Source organism: Grammomys surdaster, unplaced genomic scaffold (genome assembly GCF_004785775.1).
Source record: "Grammomys surdaster isolate TR1022 unplaced genomic scaffold, NIH_TR_1.0 62, whole genome shotgun sequence".
Lineage (NCBI taxonomy): Eukaryota > Metazoa > Chordata > Mammalia > Rodentia > Muridae > Grammomys > Grammomys surdaster.
The window spans coordinates 7,372,437-7,385,444 of record NW_021604564.1 but is presented as its reverse complement, the minus strand read 5'-3'; the positions used below and the strand labels follow the sequence as shown (position 1 = coordinate 7,385,444).

Here is a 13,008-nt window from a genome sequence, read left to right as displayed (position 1 = left end):
CAGAGGTATCTCAGAGCTCATTCCAATTAGAAACAAGAAGTCTGTCAGGAAATCAGAAATGCAAATGTGGCAGGGGAGCAGGGAAATGTGTCATAAACAGTCATCTAGAAAGAGCATGGCACAAGGGTCAAAAAGACCTGGGTGGAGGCCTCTTCAAAGCCAATAATAAACACCTTGGAGCTCATCTCCTCAGAGAAAGCCAACACTACAGACTGACCACAGGGGATCATTCTGAATGGCAGCGCCTCACACCTTCCTGAAGGTGGCTCAGAGTCCCTGTCTTCTAGCTCTCTGGTAAAAGGGCAATAAATTGTACTCTTACTATGTAGGATGCCACAGGCAGTTAAGTAGTCAGACCTCCTGACCATCATCACAAGTCTCTGTTGGTGGCAGTTCAGCAGGCAAAGTGAAGGACTTCTTGCTACACAGTCCCAGGAGAAGGTCTGAGGTCAAAATGTAAAAAGTCTTCTGCTCACTGCTTTCTTCTTCCCATTTCAGAGATGTACACTGTAAATATTTCTAAAAAGGAGTCAAATTCACATGTACTAGAAAAACAGTTGTAAGCAGAGCCAATGTTTCCACCATCTCTCTCCCGAGTTCCAAAGTATTTTTCTCTGTTTTTATGTATCAAACCCAACAAATTGTTTCAACTCCATCTACATGAGTTCAGTGAGTGTCCACAGGAACCATTCTAGTTTTGAGAAACTATGTGGAGACCACACTGCAGTTCCACTTCATCACTATATGGGAACTAGCACTCAACAGGTTCAAGGTTCAAAGGTGCTTGTGTCACACACCCTTTTCATCAGAGACCCCATGTTTCTAAAGCAGTAGCTATCCTTCCTGCTTACTAGCGGGAAAGCTTACCAGTTCCACAGGAAGCAGTTCTTTCTGGATCTCTTAGCGGACAGGTATTATGATAATCAGTCTTACAAAAACCTTAATTAGGATAGAGACTTCAAGTTCCAAAAGAGGTTCTTGGGTTTATGTTAAAAAAAGTTAAAATGTTTAGCCAGTCTTCATCAAAAATCAATACAAAATATAATCTCAAGGTTGGGCAGTAGCTCAGTGGTAGAGCACTTGCCTGGGTAGCTAGAGTGAGACTCTAGGCTCAATTCCCAATATTGCCCGGAAAAACAAACAAACAAAACAACAACAAAGAAACAAACAACACTCCATTTACCACCAGAGTCTCCTATGTTAACAGCAGGTACAGATTAGAAGTGTGCTTCAAAGACAGGGTGAAGTGCAAGAATTTTGAAGTCGTTAATGACTTAAGTTACTTAGCTTTTTACATATATTTTCTTCCATCACAGGATTAGCGTTTGTCCTAAATTATAGAGGTCCGACTTTTCAAACGAAAGGAAAGACGAAAAGCAATTTGAGTGTTTAAAGTTTATGATTACAGACTTCATGCCATGCAGGACAGCAAAACTAAGAGAGAAATATTGAAAGCCGCAGAAAAGCCTCTACTTAAACGCGAAGGTCACTCAGGGCCTGCCCAACTCCTTTCAGGCACGATTGCGACCTACCGCCCCTCCCCCACAGCTAAATGCCAACTGTTTCTAGAACTCTCAGTGATAATTTGGGAAGTTTGCCATTAACTCCCACGATCCAATCCAACTGATACAGTGTTTTTGTGCAGATAAAGATGCCCTACTTCCCCAGACTATAAACTTAATAAAGTGGTGAGAACATACAGTCCCAGGAAGTCAGGATTACTGAAATGCTCCAATAAGCATGGGTCTTATTTAACAAAACTGAACGTGAATCACACAGTGAAACCCAAAACTCATTCACTACCTTCAATTGACTATCAAGATACTGCAACGCATTTTAGCTAAGTTAAATCAGTAAGATAGGGCTTTATGTCATTACCCCCCAAAAGGAGCTTACTTCATACTGGTGGGAGAGGTTTCAATCTCAAGATTCAAATTAGAAATAACACATCATTTCATCCACCGTACTTTATTAACATGTTTAGACCAGCATAAGGTTCTTATATGGGAAAACAAGAAAGCCAACAGTAAACTTCCCTAATTAACTAAATGGCATAAGTAGGAAAACCCTTCACCCTGGGGCCAGTTAAGAAAACTCCAGACTCTTAAAGAAATGTAATGTTTAGCTACATTCCAACACTTCTGTGTGATCACCAAATTATTTTCAGTGTTGGGTAACCTAACAAAGAGAGCGTTTCTTAAAAACCACCCAACCCAAATGTTACACAGAACAGACCATTTTCACAACCTAAATTTAATCCAAATTGAGAACTTCCAAAATTAACGAACACTCTAACACATGCATGATTCGCCTCGAGCTGCCTTTCAACATGGAATTACACTTAATGAAAGTCAGTCCCTGTTTTTTTTTAAAAAAAAAAAAAAAAAAAGACATGGGTTGCAAAGAGGAAGTCACCCAGCAAACATTCACAACGTGGCCTCTATACTGTCAGAAGATAATGTGACTTGTGTGCCACCCCAAAACTTACCAGGAAGCTGGCAATAAGTTTGCCAACTGTATACACTTGACCCAACTTTACCGAGGCTGTGGCCAGGGCCTCCTAGTGGAGAGGCTAGAGGCACAAGGTGCCCACACGCGCGTCCTGAGCGAGCGAGGCCGGGCCGCGCCCCTCCCCCGCCCGCGCCCCAACAGCCGCCCGCGGTCCCCGCCGCCTCCCGGGGTCTCCGCGCGGCACAGCCCGAGGGGTGCGCGACCGGGTGACTGCAGCCCGCGCGCCCGAGCGCGGACAGGCACCCATCCCGAACCCTGCCCGCTCCCCCGCTATGCCTGCATAGGGCGGCTGCGGACCCGCATCCAGCCTGCGCCCCCAACGCCGGCTCGCCGGGGCCCAGCGTCTGCTCCCGCAGCCGGGCCACCAGGACCCGGGGGGCAGCACGTGAGCGCAGCCGCCCCTCCCCCGCGCCCAGGCCAAGTTCGCGGCGCCCGGCGCCCCGGACCCGCGCTCACCTGCTTGGCGACGCTGTCCCTTCCAGGACGCGCGGCGCTCCCCTCCTGGCCGCCGTCAGCACCCCGAGGCGCCCTGGGGTGCGGGCGCTGACAGCCGGGCAGCGGGTCCGGCGGGGGAGGGGCGCGGGGGCAGGGCGCAGCACCGAGGCAGGAGGGGAGCTGTTACTAAGGGAGAGAGCCAAGCGCGCGAGCGGCCAACGACTCCGGCTCGGCACCGGGGAGCGCGGGGACCAGCCAGGCACAAATGAGCTCCGGGCCCGCGGCGGCGGCGGCGGCCGCGCAGCAAAACAAACCCGAGCGGCCTGCGCCGGGAGCGCGGGGAGGGAGGAGGGACAGATGAGGGGGAGGGGGTGGGAGGGGGAGGGGAGGAGGACCCGAGGAGGGGGAGGGGAGAGACGAGGGGAGGGGCGCGCCCGGAGGGGGAAGGGAGGAAGTGAGGGGAACCCGGGAGGGGGAGGGGAGCCTGGTGGTGGAAGAGGAGAGATGTGCGGGGGAGGGGAGCCTGGAGGAGGGCTGGGAAAAAGGGACCGTGGAGGGGGAAGGGAGCCCAGAGGAGGAGAGGCGAGGGGGAAGGGAGCCTGAGCCTTGGAGGGGGAGGGGAACCTCAACGGGGAGGGGGACCTGGGAGGGGGATTTAGGGGGAAGAGCCGGGGTGGGGGAGGGGCACGCCGGAGGGGCGGGGCCGCGGCGGAGGCAGCGCGGCGGTGGGGGTGGCGGCCGGCTAGCCGTTCCACACGCGGCTTCCTCACTCGCTCGGCTCTCCCTGCACCCAGTCTCCCTCGCTCGCTCGCGGCGCTGGGGGCTGGGCTCGCGGCGCATTAGTTTTAGTGCCCGCAGCCTGAGCTGTCCCGCGGCCTGGGTGGCGCTCCGGTCCCTTCGCCTGGAGCAATTCTGGGAGCCGCTGCCGCTCGATCCCCGGAGGCGGCGGGCAGGTGCGGGAGCTCGGCACCGACTCCGCATGCAGAGCGCCGCACACTCCGATGCGCGTAAACACGCCCGCTCCGAAGTGTACCTGGAAAGGTGCTTTGCCTGTCCTGAGCAAGTCCTAGGATGGGATCCGGAGCACCGAGCGTGGGGAGACGCGCACACGGCGAGAGGGGTTTGGTGAAAACGCAAAGCTGTAATGGAAGTTTGTGCGCCCAAGTGTGCGACTTGTGTGCTCGGTCTATCGGGAAGGTTTGATCGATCAGTTCTCATTGAGCAAAAATAAAGCCATAGACAGAATGAATGTTCACTAAGTGTGTACCGCGGTGTGGTATCCACGGGAGTTTATATTCTCTACTTTCTGCATGCGTCTGGCACGTGAAGGTGGTTTCTAAAGTACAATTTGGCTGCCCAATAATGTCAAAATGTGTACTGCGGGAGCGCAGAGGATTTTAAAAATACGGCGGTGACCTTGCTGAGCCTTTCAGAAACCTGGGGCGTAAGAGGCAGCCTTCCTTTTAATTCTAACATGTATCTTGAAATTCTGCTTTTCTGTTACTATCTTTAAAAATACTTTGCAACCTTCTTTGGTGAAAGGTTCTAGTTTCAAGTTGTCAAAACATTTGGAAACGTGTATTCCTGTCAAGCAGTGGTCTTCCTTTAGTGCTTCAAACGTAATTTTTCAAACAAAGTATCATTTGAAGTAACTTTCACAACCGTAGACTGTGCTGCCTAACCAACTCCGTGACTAGACTAGATTTCTTTCAGCCAAGGTCAATGACTCTCCGATGATGGGCCCCTCCCTGGAGACATCACTCAGTTGCCTGTTATGACAGGCATAGCTGGAAGAGTGGAAGGGCCACCAAAGAAAGTCTATGGAGTTGGAAACGCCCTTTCTACCAGAAAAGTTCAAAGCCTGAGCCTGGGTGTCCCTGGAGCTATTGTCACATGTGAAAGAGGGAATGCTAGATTAAACAATGTCACCTGATGAGAATGTAGATTATGCTGGGTTTCCAAAACACTGCTGGACGTTTAGGGAAACTGCACAGGGGAAGCCAAAGCTGAGGCCTGATTCAGTCCTCCTGCTGCCCAGAGAATTTCTTATTTTCCCATGTGTGTAAGAACTGCCTGCTGGTATGTTGTCTGCTCAACATAAACCTCACACTGCAATGCAAGTTCTTTGTCGAAAACACCCCACTATTTTAGGATGTTGGGATGGCTAGGAGGAGCTAAGATTCCCAGCCCTTGTCCTACACAACAGCTACAAGAAAATCAAACCACACTTTGAGTGGATAATGATATTCACCAGTCTTTACAGCCAGCTCCAAGCAGGTGATTCCTAACCTCCCAAGAGACATCTCTTCCAAAGACCGCCCTCCTTCCAGCCAAAAGCTCTTAGACCCTGAGCTAGGTTGCTCCTCAAGTTGTTTTGTGTACCAGACAATGAGAGTGAGAACCTGTTCGTTTGGTAGGTGTACATAAACTGCTTTATTTGAATGTCATGACAGAAGTCACCAAGGTTGGGGGCCTGTACCTTAAACTTTCTCCATTAAAGTGCCCTTCAGGCTTTTTGTTTTTATGTTTTGTTTGTTGGTTGGAGTTTTGGAGGGTTTGCTTTCATGGTTTATTTGGTCTTTTTTGTGTGTTTGATTCTGCATAGCTGAGCCTGATCTCAAAGTCTTGGCAATCCTCCTGTCTCACCCTCCCAACAGCTAGGAGGATCTCTTACCATTATTAAACAGTAATTGAGCCTTTGAGGTGGCTAAGCAGGTTGACATGCCACCTGCTAAGGTTACACTAGAGCAAAACTGGAGGCAAGAGAGACCCTTGAGGCAAACCTTTAATCCCAGCACATGGGAGGCAGAGTCAGGTAGATGTTGAGGCCAGTCGGGTCTACATGGTTAGTTCCAAGCCAGCCAAGGCTACATACCCTGATCCAAAAATAAGGGAGAAAGTAAGAACCAAATCCTAAAGGTTGTCCTCTGACCTCATACTCTATATTCACACACACTTAATACACAAAATCAACAGAATCCTAACATTCTTTTAGATGTTCTTCCCCAGCCCCCCCCCCAAAGCGCCTAAATGTGGAAAATATTTGAGCCTTCCTGCTCCCCTGACCCTGAAGCTTGACTGCTATAGATTCTGAATTCCAGAACCCATTTGAAAGCTCAGTGTAGCTTCAGGATTTCGTATGTTTTGTTTTTTCTAATCTAGAGTGTGAGTGTGTGTGTGTGTGTGTGTGTGTGTGTGTGTGTCTTGAAGCTAGAGTTACAGTCAGTTGTAAGCCATCCAACATAAGTGCTAGGATGCAAACTTGGGTTCTCTATAAAGCACTCTTAACCCCTGAACTATTTCTTCAGCATCTGCATCTTAGAGATGCAGATAAATGGGCTGCAGCACAACTGTAAAATGAAATGTTTATCACCTCAACCTGTAGCCATTCCAACATTCAAAATCAAAGGCAAAATTCAAGCAATAATTAGACCTGTGCAAATTCACAAAAAAAGTTACTAATTTTCAATGGTTTAAATATAAATGTTACGTTTCTAAAAGGGACAGATTATTACTACTAAGAAGTTCTATAGGAAAGAGACACATTAAGAAGCATCTCTTAGTAATTCAGTTGGTAAAATGATTGCCTTGCTCCTAGGAACTATCTCCGGCACTGCCTAAAGCAAAGCTAGTGCTGCACACTTATAATCCAAGAACATGGGAAGTAGAAACAGTAGGAGCAGTTCAAATCATCCTCTGCTATGGAAGGAATTCAACAACAGTAGTCTGGACCATTTGAGACAGAGAGAGAAGGAAAGGGAAAGAGCGAGAAGTAAGTTTTAGGGCCTGAGAGATTATTCATTTGCTCATCTGGTAAAGGCAACTGTTATAAAGCCTGAAAAAAAAATCACTATTTCCATACACACACACACACACACACACTGGCTAAACTGTGACTTGTCTTACTTTGATAACACTTTACCCAAAGAGCATTATATAGCAAGGTTTTAACCACTATGATGCTTTAAAATGTTTATATTATGTAGCCCATATAATTAAAATATTCAAAACAACAGTATGTAGATGCATGGTACCACAAGTATTAGCTCAGTGCTTTAACTTGTATCTTTCATTCACCCTAGCACTCCTCAGTGGCTCATACTTGCCGGGCTTCTGTAGGCATCCTTTCCGGTGCACTGACCTGTTTCTGTTTCCTTCTGACTTGTGCAGCTCTTCTGTGGTTCTTGGGCTCCCAAACTATGCTGTCAAGACTAATGAACAGCTTGACCACAGTTCAGCACCTGAGCTTCTCTCTCCATCTGTGCAGGGTGTACTCCTTGTGACCTTTGCTCGTCAGCAATGACTTTGTCATAGTGCTCCTTGACCTTGACCTGTGATCAGATCCCATAGGTGTTGGTCCTAATATGGTCTCTCAAATCCACCAAGCTATTTGAGGAAAAGCCTACTCCCTCATCTCTCTTGTTCTTCTAGCTAATCAGAGACATCCACTCTAACCCTCTGGCAGAGGCTTGGGGGAACACCCCCCTTCTTCTCCCTGGCTAGAGCCACTAAAATGGCTATGTGACAGTTGGCCATAGCTGTCTTTGCCCAATCCAGAGGCATCCCACTTATCTTAATGCAGTAAATAAGTTTCCCTTGTGCTGAGACTATGGTATCTGGGTATGTTCTGTGCCAACTCTGAGTCCCCTTCAATAAGAACAATGCACATTACTTGAGACCCTTCTTTTCATTAAAAAATAATAAAATTATATTGAAAATGATATTTATAAAAAAAATAGTATTCAGGGGATTGAAGCAGATGAACTGGCACAATTTCAAGTCAGCTTGTTACATAGGGAGTGCCATGCCAGCCTGGCCTACTTAGCCAAGATCCTGTATCAAGAAAGAAAGCCACCTTTAATCCTAGCACTTGGAAGGCACAGGCAGGTGAATCTCTTGAGATTGAGGCCAGCTTTGTGTGCGTACAAATCTATAGCGGGATATTTTCCCCACAAGTTGGGAGGAGCTAATGTGGGAGGAGTAAGGAGAGGAAGAGGAAGAGCTATGATAGAGATGTAGGAGCCATGGAGAGCCATGCATGTATTGAGAACAATCCTGGGTAACAACTTATATCTAGGTTAGTTAATTGGTTAATAACTCGAATTGTGTGGGCATCTTGTTATTTGAGCATTACCAAACATATAAAGCCTTTGGATAATCTTAAAGCATTAGAGTCTCATTTCTACCAGGTACTGTGTGGATGGAGGGATGGTCTAGGCTCAGCCCAGCCTTGTGGTCTCGCTGGAGTCTCGTGGGTGCCAGGGCCGGTGTTCTGGCCTACCTGAGCTAGCAGCCTGAGCCACGGCAGCAGCAGGAACACCGCTGCGCATGACCTCAGGCCTTGCCTGGTCAGGAAGATGCAGGCTCTGTAACTACAAACTAGATCAGGTGCCACTGATTTAAATATTACCAGTAACACAAATCAAGTTCCAAGACAGCAACATAGACAGCAACCCTGTCTTGAAAAACCAAAAAAAGAAAAGGGGCTAAAAAAGACAGCTTATCAGTTAAGAACTCATGCCAAGCAGTTCACAACCACCTAGAACTTCAGCTCCAGGGGAGTCGATGTTTCCTTCTAGCCTCCACAGGCAACTGAACATATCCACATACAGATGCACACATACACATATAATTTTTAAAATAATAAAGATCTTGAAAGAAAAAGATCACAGTTATAAACTATTCATATCTCTCAGAATATGGAAGTAGCAGGTTGTATCCTGTTCATGATTCAGTGAGAACAGAAAGCCAACCATCCACAGCAAATTGTCTTACCAACCACCTACTTTTATTGAGAGTCTTATACTGTTCTGGCAGCATGAAAAGCCTCATACTGTGTTGACACAGAATTCATTTAACAAGTATTTATCAAATGCTTAGTGTGAAAAGGCATTCCAAAACTATTTACAGTGAACCAAACAGCCCCTATACTTTATGGAGTTATCATTTTAGTTTTGTACTAAGGGAGGAAGGAGGGAAGAATATAAAGAAACTTTCAAAAATATATCCACGTTGAACAATTGAGGCTTTGTTGGCTCTGTTGGTAGAGACCTTACCTAGCATGTATGAAGTCAGGATTTCATCTTCAGCACTACATAAAGTAGATTAAGGAAGATTAGATATCCAAGGTCATTCTAACTACACATAAAGTTTGTGGCCATCTTGGACTATGTGAAATTCTCCAAAAAAAAAAAAAAGAAAGAAAGAAAAAAGTAAGTTGCTGTCTTAGTTTGAGTTTCCATTGCTATGAAGGGACACCATGACCAACACATGTCCTTATAAAGGACAACATTTAATTGGTGCTGGCTCACAGGTTCAGAGGTTCAGCCCATTATCATCAAGGCAGTAGCATGGCAGTGTCCAGGTAGGGATGGCTCAGGAAGAGCTGAGCATTCTACATCTGAAGGCTGCTAGGAGAAGAATGGCTCTTCCATAATGGGTGGAGTTTCATAGCCCACCCCCATGGTGATGCACTTCCTTCAACAGGGTCACACCTCCTAATAGTGCCACTTCCTGTGGGCCAATCATATTCAAACCACCACGGTTGCATTATGGTTTAACTTTTGTCACAAAGAATATAAAATGGCTCAGTGAGGTTTGTCCTTTTACTGCTGACACTGAGTTGGAAGCATTTGAATAAGCTGTCAAAGACCAAGCTTTAAGGGCCAGAGAGATGGCTTAGTAAAGTGCTTGCCTTGCAAGCTTGAAGCCCTAAGTTCGATCATCACCACCCACACAGATGCTGAGCATGAGCCAAAAAGATTACTCTTGGTAATGCTGCTTTCTGTGCAAATCTGATGAGTTCAACCTCCAGAACCCATTGAAAAAAAGAAGGAGAAAAACAGCTACATGAAGATGTCCTCTGATGTCCGAATGCATGTGTACATGTGCCCCCACACATATCACACACATATGTACACACTCATAAGCTCATGCACACACACAAAGTGTACAAACATGCATACACACAAAAAAGCTACATTGCTCTACTCTGTGTAATGTAGCTGAGACCCTGTCTGAAAACAAACAACAACAAAACAGAACAAAGCACTCGGAACACAAGACACTTGGAGCTGTCAAATAACTCAGCATTCTTTACATTGACTGCTTAGTTTACTGTGTGTATACCCATCATTTTATTTAAATGACATTTATCATGTGTGTGGGGGGGTACATGTGTGCAGATGCCACAGCACTCATAAAGCTACATTACACCACCTCCATGCATCGATGGCTTTTTAGGGTCTCATTGTCACAGTCAAGTCCAGTCCCTGGCGGATGTTCTCCTCACTAGCATTGCACATACCAGGAATTAGGTAACCATACTCAAGAGTGAAATAACAAACAGTAAAGCTTACGCATGGTGTGTTGGTTTACATAGCAAAGGCTGCTGAGTTATGTTGACACATGAGCAGAACTTTTAGGACTGGCCATCAGAAAAGGAGCCTTACAGGTAGAGGGGACATAAAGTACATGGAAACAAGAAAAGCACAACTGCTGTATCCTGGAAACAAGAGCAAATGTCAACTGTTTGGTATGAAACAAAGAAGGGTAAAAGGGCCTTTCACTTCTCAGACATAGAAAGCCACAGAAAAGCCTTGAACAAACACACTGCTTGGCCCTCTTCTTTACAGAAAATGGCACTGGTTCCTACACAGAGGACCAAGTGCAAGAGGGTGCTAAGGACTCACAGAAATCAAATTTGAGAGATGGTGTCAGATACTAGTTAGAAAAATGAGATCATGTACAGATAGGGTCTTACTCTGTATCCAGGATGACCCACAGCTCAGTGTTTGGAGGCTGGCCTTTAGGTCTGTGCTCCTCCTATCTCAGTCGCCAAGTGCTAACGGTAGAGGTGTAAGTCCCTGTATCTGACTCAGTGATGCACTTGTCAAGATAAAAGATGGAATCCAAAAATGATCACTAAGTCTAAATCAAGAATATAGAAGAATGAAGTTGCCATTTTCAGAGGTGAGGAAGAGGGGATCAATTTTTAAAAACAAGTATTTATTTTATGGTTTGGTGAGTATGAAATATCTCCAGGAAAATGCTGGACCCAATAGACAGATTTGTACATCTGATGTTCCAAGGTGATCAGAACTGGAGACGTGACTTTAAGACTAACTAAGAAGTTTGGCAATCTAGATTCAACCTTAGGAACAGATAATAGATTCTCAAAAGTTATCCTCTGACCTCTACATGAGTGCTGTGGCATCTGCACACATGTACACCCCCACACACATGATAAATGTCATTTAAATAAAATGATGGGTATACACACAGTAAACTAAGCAGTCAATGTAAAGAATGCTGAGTTATTTGACAGCTCCAAGTGTCTTGTGTTCCGAGTGCTTTGTTCTGTTTTGTTGTTGTTTGTTTTCAGACAGGGTCTCAGTAGTCCAGGTTGACCTGAAACTCACTATAGAGCTGAAGATGTCCTTGAACTTCTGATCCTCCTGACTCAATCTCCATAGTACTAGGATTTTGCAGATGCACCACCAAGCCTGGCTTAAATGTTTTTGTTTGTTTGTTTGTTTGTTTGTTTGAGACAGGATCAGGTAAGCTTTGAATTCACAGTGATAGATAAACCTGCTTTTTACATGTGCTGGCATCCAAAGTCTGTGCCACCACGTCCAGCTATTTTTTTTAAATTAGGAGTGTTCTGCTCTACAAGTGTAATCACAGGTCAGTACACAGTGACTTTGTATACATGAGAATACTGACTGAAGCCATGGACAGTGTTGGTTTCTCTCACCTGTAACGTTGTCATGCATGGTGCAAGTGCTTTTCAAGACACTTTGTAAAAGGCAATGTCTTCCTTAGACAGGGTAGCATAAAGGCCAAACATTTCTCATGGTTTTGGAGGCTAGGAGGCCTGAGTTCAAGGTATCAACATGCTCAGGTTCTGGTGACCCTTCTCCCTCTGTTCTAACAGCAGAGAAAGGAAATAAGATCTTTCTGTCTCTTATCTGGGCCCTGGGCCCACAGTCGGACGCACAACATAATGAAGTCAAATAGTGGATCCCAGCTTACTTGGGCTTCTTCAAACACAGTCTCCATTTCCGTGGTGGGAGAATTTTCAGGTCTAGGCAAGAAAAAGCAAAGGATTGCTGAGGGGAGGGGTGGAAGGAAAACAAGACAAAACAACCTTTGATGTTTGGGCTATGGATTTGGCTCAGTTGGTAGAGCAACTACTAAGCATTGGGGGAACAAAGCTGGAGGTTCCGCTGTTTACAGTGGAACACATGGAAAATCCCAAAGATGTAGAAGTGGAAGCAGAAGGATCAGATGTTCGAGATTGTCCTTGACTATAAGGAAAACGTGAGGCCCATAGTCTAAGTGAGCAGAGCAGCTTAATGGGAAGGAGCACATCAGTGGGACGTGTGTCACATGATTCCTACAAGCATGGGAAAATATGCATGAGCTACAGATAGAGCCTGGTCAGTCCGGTGGATGTCCTCTGGGGTCTCAATTGTATTAGATTATGTACTGATTAGAAAAACAATGAGTAGCCATTCTCTCTTGCTCTGTCCACCACCTCTCCTGCAACCACATGACAACATGGTACAGGGTCTCCCAGTCTATAGTAATCTTATTAGTGATACATTTGAAAACCTGACTGTTCTTTTAACCTTTGAAATTCAACTTATAGAGCCTAGCATAGTCACATTAGCCTGTAATCACGCTGGAGGCTAAGGCCACAAGATTGCAACGAGTTCGAAGCCTCCATAAGCTAATAGTGAAATGCTATGTCAAAATGACAAGTAAAAGGTAAAGACTAAGACTCCATCCCTTTTAAAGGCATGTGATAGTTTGGTTAATTAAATTTCCGTGTATTTAGCTGCATGTGTACATTTAAGAGTCCAGTTTCCTTTTTAAAAAAAATTCTTAAATTGCAGCCAGGTAGTGGTACTACACACCTTTAATCCCAACTTTGGGGAAGCAGAGGCAAGTGGATCTCCAAATTCAAGGCCAACCTGGTGTACAGAGTGAGTTCCAGCACAGCCAGGGCTACACAGAGAACCATGTCTTAAAACAAAACAACAACACCACCAAAAAAAA

The 13,008-nt window shown here is 45.8% G+C and overlaps 1 protein-coding gene and 1 pseudogene across 1 annotated transcript in view; both read right to left on the bottom strand.

Annotated features, from left to right (window-relative positions):
• Tbl1xr1 (transducin beta like 1 X-linked receptor 1) overlaps positions 1 to 2,995 on the bottom strand; it is a 144,155-nt gene extending 141,160 nt beyond the window's left edge. Inside the window, exon 1 of the mRNA XM_028762950.1 lies at positions 2,968 to 2,995. The gene's annotated coding sequence lies outside the window, so the exon portion shown is untranslated. The remainder of the gene's footprint in view (positions 1 to 2,967) is intronic.
• Positions 2,996 to 3,712: 717 nt separating this feature from the next.
• LOC114614399 overlaps positions 3,713 to 13,008 on the bottom strand; it is a 65,107-nt pseudogene continuing 55,811 nt past the window's right edge.